The 21,203-nt window shown below is 37.6% G+C and overlaps 4 non-coding genes across 4 annotated transcripts; all 4 read left to right on the top strand.

Moving 5' to 3' along the window:
• The first annotated feature begins 6,924 nt into the window (after positions 1–6,924).
• Positions 6,925–6,996, top strand: Trnap-ugg (transfer RNA proline (anticodon UGG)). Its single transcript has one exon. It is a non-coding gene; the product is annotated as a tRNA-Pro (tRNA).
• Positions 6,997–8,927: 1,931 nt separating this feature from the next.
• On the top strand, positions 8,928–8,999 carry Trnap-ugg (transfer RNA proline (anticodon UGG)). Its single transcript has one exon. It is a non-coding gene; the product is annotated as a tRNA-Pro (tRNA).
• A 3,661-nt stretch (positions 9,000–12,660) lies between these two features.
• On the top strand, positions 12,661–12,732 carry Trnap-ugg (transfer RNA proline (anticodon UGG)). Its single transcript has one exon. It is a non-coding gene; the product is annotated as a tRNA-Pro (tRNA).
• A 2,597-nt stretch (positions 12,733–15,329) lies between these two features.
• On the top strand, positions 15,330–15,401 carry Trnap-ugg (transfer RNA proline (anticodon UGG)). Its single transcript has one exon. It is a non-coding gene; the product is annotated as a tRNA-Pro (tRNA).
• Positions 15,402–21,203: the final 5,802 nt, after the last annotated feature.

Here is a 21,203-nt window from a genome sequence, read left to right as displayed (position 1 = left end):
GTTGGTATTTTGCTGACTGTTTCGCAGGAGAAAAAATTGACCGCCCCCAATGTGTGTTTTTTTTTTTCAAAAAACAAAACAAAACAAAACAAAGAAATAACTCAATCAATCAATCAATCAACCAATCAATATATAAATAAATAAATAAATAAATAAATAAACAAATAAATAAATAAATAAGTTAAGTAAATGTTAAGGTATGTTAAGTGCAGTAATCATGACGGGTTTGTAGTTGAGTAAAAATGGAAAGAAAAATAAACATACTATATGTGTACAGTATGTTGGGGTGGTGCTTTTAAATCTTTGACCATAGTTTTAACCGTCCCAGTGGATTTCGATGCCTTTAATAAATAACAAATTAAATCAGAAATCAAAGTCTCACGAACCTGGAACATTTGTTTGGCCACATCCAGCCAAATTACAACATAGAATATCTCTCATGTAGGAGACAATCATGCAGTAAGTCATATTGACTCACAGGGGGAAGCTTAGGCGCCTTTTAGGTATGACATAGGTATGACCTCATATTTTGAACAATGTTGTTACCACGGGTCATTTTCAGTCATCTTTATCGGAAGTAGGCGCCCGGCCCCGGGCAGCCAATGAACTAGCGATGACTGAAGATGAAGCATGTAAGTGTAACGTGAAAGTGTGTCAAAAGTGTTCAAAACTCATGACATTTGACTCCTGTTTCTTGCTAAAATGTAGACTTTGTGGTTGTAATTTTTGTCCACCAGGGTACACTGACATGTACCCATTACCAACTCGAGTACCCCCCTCCCCCTGGGACATTGGCAAGTATATATTGTGTTGATGTCAAACCCTTCACTAAAACCATGGATGATAATATCATGGATGATTAGTTATCACTAATACATCCATGCTAATATAAACATCTATGGCTCAGGCCGCTACAAGGTCTGAGTTTATGGATATGGCCATATAGTTTGCTGGTAATAATCGAGTGTACTACTCCCATACAGCATTCATTTCAACCTTGAGTTTTTCGATGTCACACTGGACAAAAATGTCATGCCGCGACGGACGCGTATATTTCAATTGTATAGTACTACACTTAGCCGGGTCTACGTGAACGAACGCACATCTTCTAAATTGCTTGTTGGGTGATTATTGAATGTAAATCGGTGTAAAAACATACATTTTTAAAGTCTTGTAAATAAAAATGGCTGTCAATTCACAAATAATATTTAATGTCATCAAACGACTACAAGGTATATATCTTCTGTTTTTCAAGGATATTAATTTTTTCTTGCATTACTGTACCCCTGTAATATACCATGTTGCCCCTGACAACCGACTTATGTGACCTAGCTAGTTTGAATTCCCGAAGTGGAGAGTGGTGTGGTGATATATAATGAAGTCATGACACCAAAAGAATGGTATTAGTAGGAAACAGAATTAGAAGAGTTGTATTTCCGTTATGCATGAATGCATCCCTCCCTCCATCCTTCCAACCAACCATCCATCCACCCACCTACCTACCTACTCAACAATCCATTCACCCATTAATCCACCCGTCCATCCATCCATCCATCCATCCATCCATCCATCCACCCACCCACCTACTCCCCCCCCCACACACACCCGTCCATGCATCCCTCCCTCTATCCATCCATCGACCCATCCATCCAACAATCCATCCGTTCATGTTTCTTCTTTTCTTTTCTTTTTAAACCCCATATATAACAGAAAAGGTTTGATTTTTCTCGTATTTAAACAAACTACGAATAGTAAATGGTCTTCCCATAACATATCTATGGATCTCTACATTAGAAAGTTAAAGACGAGTCTCTAGATTAAACCAGCATTCTGAACTGCCATATGATTTATGCTATCTGTTAGATTTGTAATTGGTGAAGATCATTAGTTATGCAGATGATTGAAATTACAAAAAACACCAACAAGCTATATAGGATATGAAACAACACTTTTAAAACAACCTTTATTAAAATTATAAATAAATTAAACATATTCCCCTTCAATATTAACCAAGTCTCTTCAAATTCACTCAGATATTGTCTACACACCATTCCGATACAAAATATTTGTCCTGTATTTCAATCGTGACTCGAATTCATATCCTCATTTCAGCTTCACCGGCACTGTGAATCTATCTGTATACACAACGGTTATTTTGTCCACAGTCTTATTGGCACTCTGAGCGGATGTGGATATCTTTCTCTGTGTCAAACTGTACTCTTTGTGGCTTACGTTATATTAATATACGTTGCTTTTCGCAAGTTGCAACTACCTAGCTATAACAATGTTTGTCAGGCTCAGTTCACCGTTGGTATGCCATCACTAACATGTTATGGAATTAAAAGTTGCATATACTTATATGATTACACTCATGTCCTCTAGTGTATCATAAACAGTTAGGCCTATAATAGTGTTTCTGAGTTGGTATCGTGTTCTTGATATGGAATGTGTTGCAATATAGTTTTCCTCTTCTTCGGACATTGCATAATTGGAGGAAGTTTCTGGGATACCACCGGGTGTTCCTTGTATGTTCATATTCTTTATGTCGTATGGAGGTGGCAAATCACATTTAAGGAGATCTGTCAGAAATCTTTCCATCACACACCTTGTTCCTGTAACAGTTGGTTCTTCCTGAAAAGTTTGCGCCTGAACATTTGTGGTCTTTGGTTTGGCTGTACAAGTGTTTTTTTGATGACAGAGACAGTTCTTTGCCTTGATACATCTAATCCTGCCATACATACATACATTGGGGTTAAACTTAACTAGTTTTTGTTTTGGTTTGATGTTGATAGTCAACATCTTCCGGGATATCTCATCATCTTCTCTTTGATTCTTGATATCAGTGGGTTTATGATTGACAGATGGGTGTGTCTTATTGAAAACCTGTCCAATGTAATTTCCTCCTCTTGGATGGACACGTGAAGTTTTCTTTACCAGTGGGTTCCACCACTTCCTTGTGACGTTGACAGATTTAATAAGTCTCTCCATCTTTTCTTCCAAATCACGCAAAGTCTCGTGCAATTGCACATGATTATTCTGACTGATGGGAATTTTGCTAAGATGCCCTTTTCCGGGTCCAACCCGACCGTTCTCCTCGTTACTATGGAATTTACTATCAACTGACCTTTTCTTCCTCACGTCTCCATGTACGCCACCGTTGGATAGTAACCTAATGTTACCCGTTGCCAAGTGCTCTTCCTTTCTCGCGCCCACAATTTTGGGTCGAGATAAAGATGGAACACCTGTTGATTGTTTGGTAAGCCTGTTCGTTTTCTTATGACCACGAGCAGTCATTGAAAGGTATTTGGTCAATACCAATTTCTGTGTATACACCGGAATTTTAGATTTTCGTTCGCATAGTTTCCGGACCATTTGGTTGACGTCATCACTAAGTGATTTGCCAACGACTGTGCTTTCAATAATTTCTGAAGACCACAGACTTGTGTTCACTTCAGAAAGAACTGTTGTGACGTCATTCCTCACCATTACAGACTTTACACTCACTGTGTCTCTGGAATTCGTCAAGTTTCCGATAGAGTCAATGGATCCACAAGGACTCCCTTGAATACTCTCTGCAGTCGAGACACTAACCGAGTTTCCGAAAGTTTCAATGGATCCCCAAGGACTCCATTCAATACTTTCTGCAAATGAGATGCTAGTACAATCTGAGTTTCTAAAAGTTTCAATGGATCCAGAAGGACTCCCTTCAATGCTTTCTGCAAATGAGATAGTAACTGAGTTTTCGAGACTGCCAATAGATCCACAAGAACTCCCTTCTTCAGTTCCTATGCACCAGCTACAAGACTTAGACATTTCTGTGACTGTGGTAAAAGAATCCGAATCGTTATCACCAAGGTAACTGCTCTCACTATTACTCATTACTTTATCATTGTCATTAATACGTTTCTCGATTTTTAAGTTCTGACTTTGTGGCGTACAATCATTGCTGGGGTTATCAACTTTCTTTAGAAGGACGTCCATCACAATTCGAAGGAATCGATCATCTGACCTTTGACCCTCAGCAACAGGAATCTTCATAAACTGAATTTTCGACTTAGATTGGTCTAGATTAGTTACTTTAAGATGAGTACTATCTTTGTCATCACCATCTACTGGTATCTTTAAATTCTTTAACAATTCTGACATGCATGACAAGTCCATTAATACGTGATTACTAGTCATACCTTGGTTACTGGTTACTACATTAGTGACGTCACTTTCATAGACTGCTCCTCTAACTGCATTAGGCAGCACAGTCCTGGATGAAATGTCTATCGTTAATTCACACTGAGAGAGAGGAGAAGTCTTCCTTTCAACGACTATCTGCCCGTCATCAAAACTAGTCTGATCTCCTGGACTCCTATGTATAGTATGACTACAATGAAGGTTGATTGTTTCAACAACAGATTTCCTGAAGAAAAAAAAACAACGCAATAATATTTAATACAAGTACCATTTCCTGATGCACAGTTCGACCGTTGATGTGCATGTGACGAGAATTCTTCCATAATTGAGCCAATAATCAAAGAAATGTTGAGGGCGCTAGATAAGACTTACATGTATAGGTTTAGACTAAACAGAACTGATAAACGGTGAAGACAACAAAAGAAATTATTGAAGTGTGAGCGGGAAAGTTATGTACGTTTTATTCCATGATGTGTACATTTGAAATTGAGAGTATTGTCTTTTCACCTCAAAGTCGCCCGTTTGTCCATCAAATGTGTCCTCTCATTATAATAGTAGCTGTTCCCAGATTTGAACACAATATCAAATATTGGTATCAGAAAATATTCTTAATCTACCTGTAGACGCACAATATTTCGTCTGAGTGATTGTTACGAGACGCGTAAGCTTGTCAGCAAAAGTCAGAGTCGAGTCAAAGTTACGAACCGAAAAGTTATTTTGAACTTACCTACGACCACGTCCAAACTTCTTCAGAATAGAGAACTTCAAGTTGTTGAAGCTATTACTTTGATTCTGACCCATATTCGTACGATGAACCACTAGGATATAGCCAATATACATACAATTTCATTCACTGCAGAGATGTGTAACTAGTCAAGTCACAAGTTTCATGTGTTCTGAACTGGAATGTTTTCCTACACATGTCTATAAACCAAAAGTACGTTCTGTACGCGCTGCTTTGGGTCACGTGATCTAACGTATGATTCGAAAAGACGCAGTGGAGTAGAATGACTCACCACCCAAAGGAACTTTGGCTGAACTAAGCTTGCTCATGTATGAGATGTGAAATACAAAATGTAATTGTTCACATTTTCATAGCCCATCTTTTCCAACTGCAATATATACATTATATATATAAGTCTACTGAAAACTTAAATACTCATCCTGAGAACATGAACATGCCAAAATGTTTATTAATCTATTTTGTATGAGCCTAGGAATTTCTGTTGACGTCTTCATTTCAGAATGATCAAGCTTGCGGTGTAAACCGAGCTAGATGCAACTGGGACATGTTTTCACCAAATTACCAGAGATATATTTACCAAACATTGGTCAATTACTTATAAAAGGACATTGTATCTGTTAATTAGTTAGTCAATATTATCTGTAGGTAGTGTAGACGGTGACAAGTTTAGATCTTGAGTGAAAGCTCGAATTTGAAACTGTCCACTATCATGTTTAACTGTAAAGGTTGTATCATTTTTCGATCAGAGAATTTCAATCACAATATATCCACTGATTTGCTTTGAAATAACTAATTAGACACTACATGTTAATCAGTAGTCGATATTATCCATAAGAAGTACTGAAGAGCTCGAGATTGAAATCGTGATCACTATTGAGTGTGATGATTTTTGAGTGCGGACCCAAAATCAATCTGATTTTGATTTATTATTTCTACAGATAACAGAAAGCAACGTTTACCTACAGACGATTCAATGCTGCTTGCGTTTTGTTGCTGGTTACTTATTGTAAGTAACAAACAAAACATTAAAAAAAAAAACACGTTATAATTGCAGCGGAACTAATACGATTCAAACGTACACGTGTGTACAGTAAAATTCCTTGACAACCTATGTTCAACCCTATTTTTATCTAAGCTTTTGAGAGTAGAATCACACACACACATACACACACACACACACTCACACACACACACACACACACACACACACACACACTTGTTTACCTGCACCAGAGAATTCAAATGTCACTGATTTATCATGCATTATCCCGATCGGGGGATATTCCTGATGATGGGCGCACTACAGCAACTGATATTGTTGTGAACAAGGTCAATATCTCCACTCCACTCCACCACATTATGTCCCCAATATTTCACCAGGCCAATTCTTCTCGTTACACCAAAACTAGCAAGAATTTATTCCATGAATGGTTGTCAGCAGCGATTACACTGATAAGTTCTGATATTCCTGCACACAGTAATAATGGAGGCAATGGTGGGATGTGGGAGCAGTTGAAATATAGAATCGGTCAGGTGACAACGGTGAGATACCAAAATCACAAACTAATGCAACGTTAGACAATATACAGAGAGTAAAAGTAAATATTGACCCTCCCCTAAATGAGTATATAATTGTTCAGCGGTAGTCTCAAAAGATGTTCTAAATGACTTACTCTCTTCAACTTGAAGTTTAGGTGGACACCTTTTTTTTTCTTTTTGCTTGCATGTATTTGTCGAACTAGTACTGTCAGACCATGGAAGTATTATATCTCCCTTAAAAATAATAATAATACCTCTATGGCCAGCTACACAATTTCTTCGCATTTAGGAGTCGACTCGCTGGAAGTATAACTTGTGCCGTAACATCAATGATTTCTATGTAAGTTAGTAGTTAGTTTGAGAGTTCACACCACTCACTTGCTTAGAAAGTGATGTGAACACCTGGTCCCAAGTATGTGAAAGATTCAAATCAATGGTTTCCTTTGGATGTCATCGGCTTGTTGGTCTAGTGGCATGATTCTCGCTTTGGGTGCGAGAGGTCCCGGGTTCAATTCCCGGACAAGCCCGTTGGTATTTTGCTGACTGTTTTGCAGGAGGAAAAAATTGACTGCCCTCAATGTCAATGTTTTTAAAAAAAAAAATAAATAAATAAGTAAATAAATAAATAAATGAATAAATAAATAAATAACTATTAAGGTATTTTAGTGCAGTTTCTGAATGTTTTGCTTCAAACATGTAGGGTTGCAAACCCGGGTCACTACTGACACCATTGCTTGATATTGAAAAACTCAAGGTTAGGAGGATATGAAGTCACAAATTCTCCTAATGAACACTAGAGTGCAGCTCAAAATGGGCACACTGGCGATACATGAACCTGAAAAATCGGACTTTAAGATTTAGTATAAAGTAACAATTGATAATTAAATGCAATGAGTTGTATAAATCTTTTGGTGAACTTCACCAAATCAATCACATTGCAGTTCTTTTGGTGAACTTCACCATTCACAAGTTGTTGTCAACAGGCAATTGTTTCCCGACATATGTATCAGAACATTTCTATCAGAATACAATAAAATGTCGATAATATCGATAATATTGACGTATTTATCCAACTGTATATGAAAGGGGTAAAATTACATGCTTGTTTCTATGATCGCGCAAGTCTACCCACCGCGAAATAACAACTCATCGTGCAGTAAGTGGTGTATCGCCGTGTATTTGTCTATAGCCCTGACACCTGTTGATCATCTTTACGACAGTGACCGCGGGGGGGGGGGGGGATTTTTCCATCGGGCCGACGAAATGTCACTGACACCACTCTCTGTAAAGTCAAAAACAGGCTGACCCTGGGGCCCCTATCAAATAAAGCACATAATTCTAAAACATAGTGATAGAGTGAAGTCACTGGTATGTTTGTAGAGAACATTGGGTGCTCATTGACATTGTGAACAAGGTCAACATCAACACTTCACCACATGATATCCCCAATATATCTCACCAGGCCAATTCTTCTCTTTATACCAAAACTAGCCATTCATTCCCTGAATAATTGTCAGCAGCTATTAGACTAATAATTTCGGATATTCATGCACAAATGGAGGCAATGGTGGGATGTGGAAGCAGTTAAATATGGAATCGATCAACGGTGACAACGGTGGGCTACCAAAATCAAGTTAGGCAATACAGAAAGTAAAAATAAATATTGACCCTCCCCTAATGATTATATAGTTTTTCAGCGGTAGTCTCAATGATGTTCTAAATGACTTACTCTCTTCAACTTGCATGTATTTGTCAAACTGACAGATCACGGAGGTATTCGAGGATCTCCCCTAATACTTTCCACACATATAGGAGTAGACCCGGAAGTATGTGACTTGCCCCATAACATCAATGATTTCTATGTAAGTATTAGCTATAGTATTATAAACTTTTAGAAAGCTGTGTCGCTGTCGTCCTTTCACTAAGGACTTCATCGGCAGATTGAAGTGTTTACCATGTACTAACTTTAAACAAATGTGTGTGTTAATAACTAGTTTGAACATCACTTACTTGCTTGGTAAGTGATGTTAACACTGTGACCTGGTCCCAAGTATGTGAAAGATTAAAAGTACTTACTTGTCTGTGATTAAATCAGTGATTTCCTTCGGTCGTCAACAGCTTGTTGGTCTAGGGGCATGATTCTCGCTTTGATCTCGCAAGCCAGTTATTATAGAGGCTCGTTAAGAAACAGGCCGCGGTTTGCGACGATGGCATTGGATGTAGTGTAGTGTAGTGTAGTGTAAATGTCCAACACAAACAGTTTTAGAAAGCTACTGTGTCTAAAACCTTCGTCCAATCTCTGAGGACTCCATCAGCAGAGTGAAGTAATTACTCCGTACTAAAACAAAGGTTTTAACAGCTAGTTTGAGAGTTCACACCATTCACTTGCTTAGAAAGTGACGTGAACACCCCCAAGTATGTGAAAGATTTAAATCAGTGATTACATACAGATGTCATCGGCTTGTTGGTCTAGTGGCATGATTCTCGCTTTGGGTGCGAGAGGTCCCGGGTTCAATTCCCGGACAAGCCCGTAGCTGTTTTGCTCGCAGGAGAAGAAATTGACTGCCCTCAATGTGTGTGTGTGTTTTTCTTTAAAAAAATACACCACCCTAAAAAAACAGCAAGAAGCAAAAAAAAAAAAAGAAAAGCAAACAAACAAATCAATCAATTAATCAATAAATATATAAATAAATAAAAGAGATAAATAAATGTTTAAGATTTTTTAGTGCAGTAATCATGATGGGTTTGTAGGTGGGTAAAAAAGTAACGAAAAATAAACATACTATATGTGTACAGTATGTTGGGGTGGTGCTTTAAAATCTTTGACCATACTTTTAACCGTCCCAATGGATATCGATGCCTTTAATAAATAACAAATTAAATCAGAAATCAAAGTCTCACGAACCTGGAACATTTGTTTGGCCACATCCAGCCAAATTACAACATAAAATATCTCTCATGTAGGAGACAATTATGTAAATCATATTAACTCACAGGAGGGAAGCTTAGGCGCCTTTTAGGTATGACATAGGTATGACCCCATATTTTGAACCACATTGTTACCACGGGTCATTTTCAGTCATCTTTATCGGAAGTAGCCCCGGCCCCGGGCAGCCAATGTACTAGCGATGACTGAAGATGAAGCATGTACGTGTAACGTGAAAATGTATCAAAAGTGTTCAAAACTCATGACATTTGACCCCTGTTTCTGGCTAAAATGTAGACTTTGACCCCTATTTTTTTAAATTTTTGTACAGTTTGTGGTTGTAATTTTGACGGTTGAAGGACGCGTATATTTCAAATGTACAGTACTACACGTAGCCGGGTCTAACTAACGAGTTATATCTGTGCGTGAACGCACATCTTCCGTGTACACTATGGAATCATTCAGGAATTTGTAAGGTTTCTGGTGATGAGAAACTATTGAGGTTAAAGGAATAGGAAATCATTTTCCGTCTCTCTGAACGCTGGAAACCCCTTGGAATTAATAGATTATTCACATCATTCCCAGGATAATCACACTTATTTTATATTTCATGCCTGTTCTATTTGTTGCGTGCGAATATTACAACTTTTCACACGTCCTTATATATCTTGCCAATAAATACCTTGAAAAAGAATTTTTATTCGAAACGTCTATTTACTCACAAGTTCCTTATGCATTTCCGTTTACACTAATTCTACGTAGTGTACAGTACCATAGACGGAACATCCCAATACGCATAATATACGTAGTCGGTATATTCATACTGACAGGATTATGTCAGTTCGTATATTGTAGTAGTCTATCTGCTAGACCTCGGATGTTCTTCCGATAGAATACGACACACGCCCGAACATCGCTATCGAGGATGGAACATCCAAGGTCTAGCAAATGTCATCAGGATATAAATAACTGCCAATCAGAGAACCGTATTAGCGACAAGCACAAACAGACGACAATAGCTAATTTTTCATGCATATTCATCTTAAGGAGGGGCTTGTAAAAATAACCACCAATGCGTTAACTGAAATGTGTGAATGACAACGTCTACACACTCATCAAACACAATTACCATAAACTGATAAGACATAGTAATGACATAAATGTGTTTGTCAACACCTACATGCAGAGATTGAATATATTAAAGTATATATATGCATACAATATTGTGTTCCTCACAACACCATGCAGCTTTGCAGTTTGATACAAACACACCCAGAAACCAATGACAAGCTGGACATGCTACACTTTAAGATAGCAAGATTGAATGAATACAGTTCCTTGCTACATTCTGTTGAAGTGGAATGAACTACACATGACCCCTTGTGCATGCAGACATCAAATGATCACCACAATGGAAATTTTACACAGGCATTTGATACTAAGAAAAGCATTGATGGTGCTTGAATGTCTGTATGGAGTTGCAATACATTTACTCTGCTTTATTTTTTCATTTAGACTAAATGTAGCAACAACAAAAAAATGCGATCGGGCTATTGAAATGTGGCATATGCAGTTTGTCGTTAGCTTCTGCCTGGTTGTATCAAACAGAAAACTTGAACGGTGTTGTGAATTTACTTTATATATAAATAAAAATACTCAAAAAATATAACAACACAGATTGCACACTAAACAGAGTTCAAGTTGTACACATTTCACACTTAGGAGTGTTCTGAATCACATGAATGGGTGGCTACAGCACAGACTAGAATTTTTATATTCTGTCTTCTTTAACAAGACTGGCATGCCAATTCGTGGGTGGTGATCTGTTTGATGGAGGTCCACCGATTCTTCCTATAGCTTGAGAGTAGCCTGGTTGTCTAAAATCTTCTTGTCCAGGGTAGTGATCAGATTATAGATCTTCGAATTGTTGGGCATGTAATGTTGGTGATCTTATATCCAAAACATCCCTCTGGTCCTCATTTCCATCTTCCTCATTAGACATCATCCTGTCACCTGCCTCTACAACCTTGTCCCAAAAGCTCCCTTTCTTCTTCCCTCACTTCTTTCCCCCTGCTTACCAGTAACTGGAGAAAGGGACAGAACATCATATGTAATTTCAAAGTACACATATATGGTATATGAGTTCACTTTGCTCATACCATACTTTTCACACATGCTTCATCTTACTATGCTCTTTTACATGTGAATTCTTATGTTAAAGGGAAACATCACTCCAGGAAATAGACATTTTCATAAACTATGGGTTCTGGAGAGTCATTTCATGAATTTACATCATCCATTATAATTATTTGCAATTTCAAAGAAATGTCTAAGTGGATCTTGTGCCTTTATAGGGTATCTTTGCTAAGAGCTATTGCACTATGTGAGTCTGTAGAACTATTGTATATAATGGTTACACACCAAATATTCATGAGTACAAAAATGCTATACACTTCAGTGTGAAACAGCTGTCATGAATATTCAGGATGTAACCATTAAATACATTGTATCAGTTACACTTGGCAAATTTCAGAGGGCTGACTTGTATGTATGTATGTATGTATGTATGTATGTATGTATGGATGTATATATGTATGTATGTATGTATGTATGTATGTATGTATGTATGTATTGCCCCATAACATCAATGATTTCTATGTAAGTTAGTATTAGCTATAGTATTATAAACTTTTAGAAAGCTGTGTCGCTGTCGTCCTTACACTAAGGACTTCATCGGCAGACTGAAGTGTTTACCATTTACTAAACCAAATGTGTGTGTGTTAATAACTAGTTTGAACACCATTCACCTGCTTGGTAAGTGATGTTAACACTGTGACCTGGTCCCAAGTATGTAAAAGATTAAAAGTACTTACTTATCTGTGATTAAATCAGTGATTTCCTTCGGTCGTCAACAGCTTGTTGGTCTAGGGGCATGATTCTCGCTTTGATCTCGCAAGCCAGAGTTATTATAGAGGCTCGTTAAGAAACAGGCCGTGGTTTGCGACGATGGCTTTGGATGCAGTGTAGTGTAAACGTTTCAATTTCCAACACAAACAGTTTTAGAAAGCTGCTGCAGCTGTGTCTAAAACTTTCGTCCATTCTCTGAGGACTTCATCAGCAGAGTGAAGTAATTACTCCGTACTAAAATAAAGGTTTTAACAGCTAGTTTGAGAGTTCACACCACTCACTTGCTTAGAAAGTGATGTGAACACCTGGTCCCAAGTATGTGAAAGATTCAAATCAATGATTTCCTTTGGATGTCATCGGCTTGTTGGTCTAGTGGCATGATTCTCGCTTTGGGTGCGAGAGGTCCCGGGTTCAATTCCCGGACAAGCCCGTTGGTATTTTGCTGACTGTTTCGCAGGAGAATAAATTGGCTAAAAAAATTTTTAAACAAACACCCCCAAAAAACAAACAAACAAACAAACAACAAACAAAGCAATCAGTCAGTCAGTCAATCAATCAATAATAAAATAAATAAATGTTAAGCTTTGGGTGTAGTGTACTGTAAACGTTTCAATTTCCAACACATTTTTAGAAAGCTGCTGTGTCTAAAACTTTCGTCCTTTCTCTGAGGACTTCATCAGCAGAGTGAAGTAATTACTCCGTACTAAAACAAAGGTTTTAACAGCTAGTTTGAGAGTTCATGCCATTCACTTGCTTAAAACACCATTAGTTCTCCCACCCATTGGCAAGTCTGATCATAACACAATTGTGTTCTTCCCAGAACCACAAACAAAGTTTAAAGCCGGTAAAATTGTCAATGTCACAGTTAGATCCAATAAACACCAAGACAAAGTTCTACAACACCATCAACTCTCTCATCGATGAATCCTTGCCAACAAGGATTGCTCGTCGATGCACAACTGATAAACCATGGATTTCAGACAATTACAGAGACATGATAAGGAAGAGACAAACCGCATGGCACCGTAATGATTTACCTACATTCAAACTGTTCAGAAACAAAATTAATCGTCTAACTAGGAAATTGAAATCTAAATATTATCATAGCCAAGTTGAGGATTTACATAGAACAGATCCTAGAAAGTGGTGGAAGAAAACAAAGGAAATTATTGGTAAAAGTAAACTGGGGAAAAACAGCTTCCAAGGGTTAGCAAATGATATTTGCAATGGTAATATCAAAGAATTAGCCACACAAATTAATTCCTTCTTTCAAAGTGTCAGTGAGCAACTCAAACCACTAGATCTATCAAGGGTGACAAAACATGAAGGTCAATTTCCCAGTAGATTTACAATTACAGTACATGACGTTGAGGTAAAATTAGCCAATATCAAAGTGAACAAATCCGTTGGTCCTGATTCCATCCCAAATTGGATTTTGCATTATTTTATTGATTCCCTTGCCAAACCAATTTGTGCAATTTTCAACAGCTCAATTCGGGAAGGATATGTTCCCCCAATGTGGAAATCAGCCAATGTCTGTCCTATTCCTAAAATTGACCCACCCCGTAATTTGGCCAAAGATCTGCGACCAATAGCTCTCACATCTGTCCTATGTAAACTCCTGGAATCCTTTGTCGGTAATTGGCTTCTAGAAGCAGTTAAAAATCAACTTGATCCAAATCAGTATGGCGCTGTCAAAGGCACTTCAACTACACACTGTTTGATTGATATGTTTCACCATTGGTATTCAGCTGCTGAAGAAGGCAAAAAGATCCACATTGTTATGTTAGACTACTCTAAGGCCTTCAACTTAATTGATCACAACATCCTGATTGACAAAATAGCAAATATGATGTATCACCCATTTTGACCCAATGGATTGCCGCTTTTCTCAGTGATAGGCAACAACGTGTTATTCTCGGCAAAGAAGTCTCTGACTGGGCCAAACTGAATGGATCAGTCCCACAAGGTTCATGGTTGGGTCCTTTGCTATTCCTCATTATGATTAACGACCTGAAACCACAAACTCGGTCACATAAGTTCATGGATGATACCACTTTGTCCGAAACTTTATCAACTAGGAGTAATATGCAACAGGCAATAAACTACACAACTGACTGGTCTAAGGCAAACAATATGAAATTAAATCCAGACAAAACAAAAGACATGATAATCTCATTTAAGAAAGACCAACGAGAAATTCCCCTCACCAAAATAAATGACACAGTCGTCGAGAGAATCACTGTTCAGAAACTTCTCGGGGTAATGATAAATAATACTCTTTCATGGTCAGATCATGTTGATTATATATACAGTAAAGCATCTAAACGGTTGTATTTTCTTACTCTACTCAAGAGATCAGGATTGAGTACTAAGCACTTATTGCTGTACTATACCTCAATTATACGACCAGTTGTAGAATACGCATGTCCACTGTGGCATATACAAGTGACCAAGCATAACAAATTGAGATGGTACAAAAAAGAGCATTCCGGATTTTTCCTCAGACATATCCGGAATGTGTCCCTACCAATATCAAAACTCTAACGCAGAGGAGAGATACAATATGCCAATCATTTTTGGGGAAAATATGTATTAGTAATGACAAATTAAATTACTTGATCAATCCAACCTCAACAAGGAAGACCCGTCACTCAAAAAAATTTAGTATTCCTAGATGTAGAACCGAACGATTCAAAAACAGTTTCATACCATACGCTTTGTACAATTACCAATGATGGCTTGACAGAATGTTTTTGAGCTTGTATAGACCTTTTTAACAGTAATCAGTATTTTTTTTATGTCTTACCTTTCTTTAGCTTTTTAACATTTCATTAGGAATCATTCTTAAACATTTTAGAGTGTGTTCTCCTGTGTATTTGCGATTTTAAATTGTATGATTTCAACCACCTCTTTGTGTTTGGTTGCAAAATAAAAAATAAATAAAGATAATAATAGAAAGTGATGTGAACACCTGGTCCCAAGTATGTGAAAGATTCAAATCAATAATTACCTTCAGATGTCACCGGCTTGTTGGTCTAGTGGCATGATTCTCGCTTTGGGTGCGAGAGGTCCCGGGTTCAATTCCCGGACAAGCCCCTTGGTGTTTTGCTCGCAGAAGAAAAAATTGACTCCCCTCAATGTTCTTTTTTAAAATTGACAATTTAAGTGGATTTCGATGCCTTTAATAAATAAGCACCACCACCCAAAAAAAACAACAACAACAACAACAAAAACAGACAAACAAAAAACCAAACAAACAAACAAAAAAACAAACAAACAAACAAATCAATCAATCAATCAATCAATCAATCAATCAATCAATCAATCAATCAATCAATCAATCAATCAATCAATATATAAATAAATAAGATAAATAAATGTTAAAGTATGTTTAGTGCAGTAATCATTATGGGTTTGTAGTTGGGTAAAAAGGAAAGAAAAATAAACATACTATATGTGTACAGTATGTTGAGGTGGCGCTTTTAAATCTTTGACCATACTTTTAACCGTCCCAGTGGATTTCGATGCCTTTAATAAATAACAAATTAAATCAGAAATCAAAGTCTCACGAACCTGGAACATTTGTTTGGCCACATCCAGTCAAATTACAACATAGAATATATCTCATGTAGGAGACAATCATGCAGTAAGTCATATTGACTCACATGAGGGAAGCTTAGGCGCCTTTTAGGTATGACCTCATATTTTGAACCACACAGTAGGCGCCCGGCCCCGGGCAGCCAATGTACTAGCGATGACTGAAGATGAAGCATGTACGTGTAACGTGAAAGTGTATCAAAAGTGTTGAAAACTCATGCCATTTGACCCGTTTCTGGCTAAAATGTAGACTTTTGACCTCTATTTTTTTTAATTTTTGTAGAGTTTGTGGTTGTAATTTTGACGGTTGAAGGACGCGTATATTTCAAATGTACAGTACTACTGCATAACACGTAGCCGGGTCTAACTAACTAGTTATCTGTTGCGTGAACGCACATCTTCCGTGTACACTATGGAATCATTCAGGAATTTGTAAGGTTTCTGGTGATGAGAAACTATTGAGGTTAAAGGAATAGGAAATCATTTTCCGTCTCGGAACGCTGGAAACCCCTTGGAATTAATAGATTATTCACATCATTCCCAGGATAATCACACTTATTTTATATTTCAGGCCTGTTCTATTTGTTGCGTGCGAATATTACAACTTTTCACACGTCCTTATATATCTTGCCAATAAATACCTTGAAAAAGAATTTTTATTCGAAACGTCTATTTACTCACAAGTTCCTTATGCATTTCCGTTTACACTAAATCTACGTAGTGTACAGTACGGGACATCCCAATACCCATAATATACGTAGTCGGTATATTCATACTGACAGGATTATGTTAGTTCGTATATTGTAGTAGTCTATCTGCTAGACCTCGGATGTTCTTCCGATAGAATACGACACACGCCCGAACATCGCTATCGAGGATGGAACTGTTCGGGCAAGCCCTCACTGCGAACTTCGTTCGCTTATAGTATCGAAAGAAAGCCCGAACGTCTAGCAGCAAGACTAACATTGTAGCCGATCACTGTACGCACAGATCTCATAATCATAGGTTACCTGAAAGGTCATTACTTCGGTCAAAGGTCAACCAACCAATCAAGCAATACTGGTATGCACTCAGGGCCCGGCCTAGGGGTCGGGTACGGATCGGTATACAGGGATAAAGTGTACAGGTAGCGCCATGCTATCGGCTTATAAACCTGTTATTTGGTAAGGCCTTCTTTATGTTACATTTATTCATCGTATTGTGATCGGAATCTTCTTATCAAATGTATGAATACATTCTGGTTCCTCACAACACCATGCAGCTTTGCTGTTTGATACAACCACACAGAAACCAATGACAAGTTGGACATGCTACACTTTAAGATAGCAAGATTGAATGAATACAGTTCCTTGCTACATTTTGTTGTAGTGGAATGAACTACACATGCCCCCTTCTGCATGCAGGCAGCAAAAACTCGGACCACCACAATGGAAATTTTACACAGGCATTTTGATACTAAGCAAAGCATTGATGCAGGTGCTCGAATGTCGGTATGGAGTTGCAATACATTTACTATGCTTTATTTTTTCATTCAGACTAAATGTAGCAAAAAAAAAATGCGATCAGGCTATTGAAGTGTGGCATATGCTGTCTGTCGTTAGTTTCTGCCTGGTTAAGGTTGGTTGTGTCAAACAGAAAACTTGAACGGTGTTGTGAATTTACTTTATAAATAAAGATACTCAAAAAATATAACAACACAGATTGCACACTAAATAGAGTTCAAGTTGTACACATTTCACACTTAGGAGTGTTCTGAATCATATGAATGGGTAGTATATCTGCTACACCTCGGATGTTCTTCCGATAGAATATGACACACGACCGAACATCGCTATCGAGGATGGAACATCCAAGTTCGGGCAAGCCCTCACTGTTAACTTCGTTCGCTTACAGTATCGAAAGAAAGCCCGAACGTCTAGCAGCAAGACTAATGAATGGGTGGCTAGAGCACAGACTAAATTTTTTATAATCTGTCTTCTTTAACAAGGCTGGCATGGCAATTCGTGGGTGGTGGTCTGTTTGATGGAGGCCATCGATTCTTCCTAGCTTGAGAGTAGCCTGGTTGTCTAAAATCCGCTTGTCCAGGGTAGTGATCAGATTATAGATCTTCGAATTGTTGGGAACGAAATGTTGGTGATCTTATATCCAAAACATCCCTCTGGTCCTCATTTCCATCTTCCTCATTGGACATCATCCTGTCACCTGCCTCAGCAACCTTGTCCCAAAAGCTCCCTTTCTTTTCCCCCCATGTCTTTCCCCCTGCTTACCAGTAACTGGAGAAAGGGACAGAACATTACATAAGTAATTTCAAAGTACACATATACGGTATATGAGTTCACTTTGCTCATACCATGCTTTTCACAGATGCTTCATCTTACTAATAGTATGCTCTTTTACAAGTGAATTCTTATGTTAAAGGGAAACATCACTCCAGGAAATAGACATTTTCATAAACTATGGGTTCTGGAGAGTCATTTTTATAATTTTACATCATCCATTATAATTATTTGCAATTTCAAAGAAATATCCAAGTGGATCTTGTGCCTTTATAGGGTATCTTTGCTAAGAGCTATTGCACTATGTGGGTCTGTAGAACTATTGTATAAAATGGTTGCACACCAAATATTCATGAGTACAAAAATGCTATACACTTCAGTGTGAAACAGCTGTCATGAATATTCAGGATGTAACCATTAAATACACTGTATCAGTTACACTTGGCAAATTTCAGAGGGCTGACTTGTATGTATGTATGTATTTATTTATGTATGTATGTATGTATGTATGTATGTATGTATGTATGTATGTATGTATGTATATGTATTCTATGTATGCAACCCCCCCCCCCAGGTCATAAATAGTGATGGCTCCCTAATTACGTGTTAGTTGGTTTTAGTCCGAACACAAGGTGTGATTCAAAATAATAAACATGCTATGTCAAGAATGTTTTAGAATACTTACATGTACAGCATTTCTATAATTATCATCAAGCACATTTTCATATTGTATATTTTCTCTTTTTTAATTAGATCAATGATGCAAGTGTACAGGAAGAGTTATGGGAGGAGAGTGACCTGCAAGAGGCAGCTGCGATGGAATAGTCAATTAGTAAACAAGACAAATCTGAGAAATTATCTGACACGCACTTTCGAAAGCCAATAACGATATTCTTCCTTTTATTATTACGCTGGCAGTTTCTATACAGCGTATCAGATCAGACCATGGTAATCCTCTTTACCATAATATCTCGGCTACTGAAATTTGTTGGAATGTTACTTGACAACAGCAACTTAACAGCATTTGCTAATGCATTACCAGTGATGCTTCACAGAGTAAGGAATCTTCTTGGCTTAGGAAAAGACAACTTTCAGAAATTTGTGATGTGCCCCAAATGCCATTCACATTACAGACATGGAGAGGCATTTGTAATGAACAGCAGAGGAAAAAAAAGTCAAGAACATGCTCTCATTCCCAAACCATCCACATCAAAAGAAGTGAAGGCCTTGTGGGGCATGTTTAATGAACAAGGTGAGAGGAAAAAATGGCGGGGAATACTTGTATCCTAAAAGACTGTATTGCTATCAAAGTGTTAAAGATACACTACAATAACTACTAAAGAGACCAGGTTTTAGGGACAAGTGTCAACAATGGACACAGCGACAAATCCCTGAAGACATATTAGCTGATGTCTATGATGGTAGAATTTGGCAAGAATTCATGACTGGGCCTGGTGCTGCTAATACATTTGCTGTAATGCTCAATGTTGACTGGTTTCAACCATATAAGCATGTAAATGACTTAGTTGATGTAATATACCTTGTTATACAAAATCTTCCCCGGGATGAGAGATTCAAACCAGAGAATGTTGTCCTAGTTGGTATTATTCCAGATCTATCAGAACCAGAAGGCAGACTATTCAGGATTCAATCCGGAAGTGAGGGAGCCACGTTCCGATGAAGATCATAAAAGATTTGCAAGTGTGTAAAATCTTACATATTGCAGGAAGTGTCTGTGACAGGCTCTGTGTAGATCCTGTAACAGGGATTGTGACTTTAATAGTGACATTCATGTATCGTGACAGTAAGGGCCTGGGCAATGCAGTGAATCAGTGTGCAATATTTACATGAATATATTTTAAATCAGGTTCATCAGTCATCAAAACTAAGAATGTATAATAACTTAAATGTTACTGTGAACTTTTAAACAAGCCAAAATCACATATTGTGTATGAAAAACTTGTTTGAATGTGTTAGTAGTACAAAAAGGTTGTTCATTAGACCTGGTTAAGACAAAACTGTATCTACTTCCGAAGTGATTGTGGTAACTTTTGCATCTGATATGAAGTTGCACTCTGTAATAGCCATAATTGCAGTCACTAATATTAACGTGATTGAAATGTTTCATTTTATTTACAGAGATTGCCAAGAAAGCAAAAACAAGAATGGAAAGAGATAAAGTGGAAAAACAATATGGTACACGTTATTCAAGTTTATTCCGCCTGCCATGCTATGATGCGATACAGTTTTGCCTTGTTGATCCAATGCATAATTTGCTGCTTAGCACGGCAAAACATATTCTGAAAGTATGGAAAAAGAAAAGTATCATAACAGATGAGGATTTTGAGAAGATCCAGAAAAGAGTAGATGACCTGAAAGTACCAAGTGACATCGGCAGAATTCCTAGTAAGATTGGCTCTGGTTTTGCGAGCTTTACAGGTGATCAATGGAAGAATTGGACATGTGTTTACTCACTATTTGCCCTTGACAGCATTGTGATGGGGAGAACACTTAGACTGCTGGAAAGCGTTTGTACATACATGTAGGATCCTATGTAACAGAACAATATCAAAGAAAATGGTATACACAGCACATAGTTATCTCAGGTTGTTTTTGCAAGAAATTTGAGAAATTGTATGGACCTGAATCTTGCACACCCAATCTTCATTTGTGCATCTGAATGATTGTTTGTTGGACTATGGACCTGTCTATTTATTTTGGTTGTTTTCTTGTGAGCGATATAATGGGATTATGTGAGGATTCCCAACCAATAACCATTCCATTGAGATACAATTTATGCGAAAGTTTTTACAGGGTTTTCAGATTCATACTCTACAATGTAACACAACTGATGACATCTTTGATATGATAGATATTAAATAAGACATGGGAACCTTACTGGAATCAGGTCCTGGAGGAGATGAATTTTGTTATGCGAAATTCTTAAAACAGAAATGTTGTAAGTTTGACAGGATAGCATTTTGTGAAGATGACATGCAAAAACCTCTTCCACCAATAAAACTAT

The sequence above is a fragment of the Glandiceps talaboti genome, chromosome 7 (assembly GCF_964340395.1).
Source record: "Glandiceps talaboti chromosome 7, keGlaTala1.1, whole genome shotgun sequence".
In the NCBI taxonomy this organism is placed as follows: Eukaryota; Metazoa; Hemichordata; class Enteropneusta; family Spengelidae; genus Glandiceps; species Glandiceps talaboti.
Note: the sequence above shows the minus strand (reverse complement) of the source record. Positions and strands in the feature narration are given on the sequence as shown.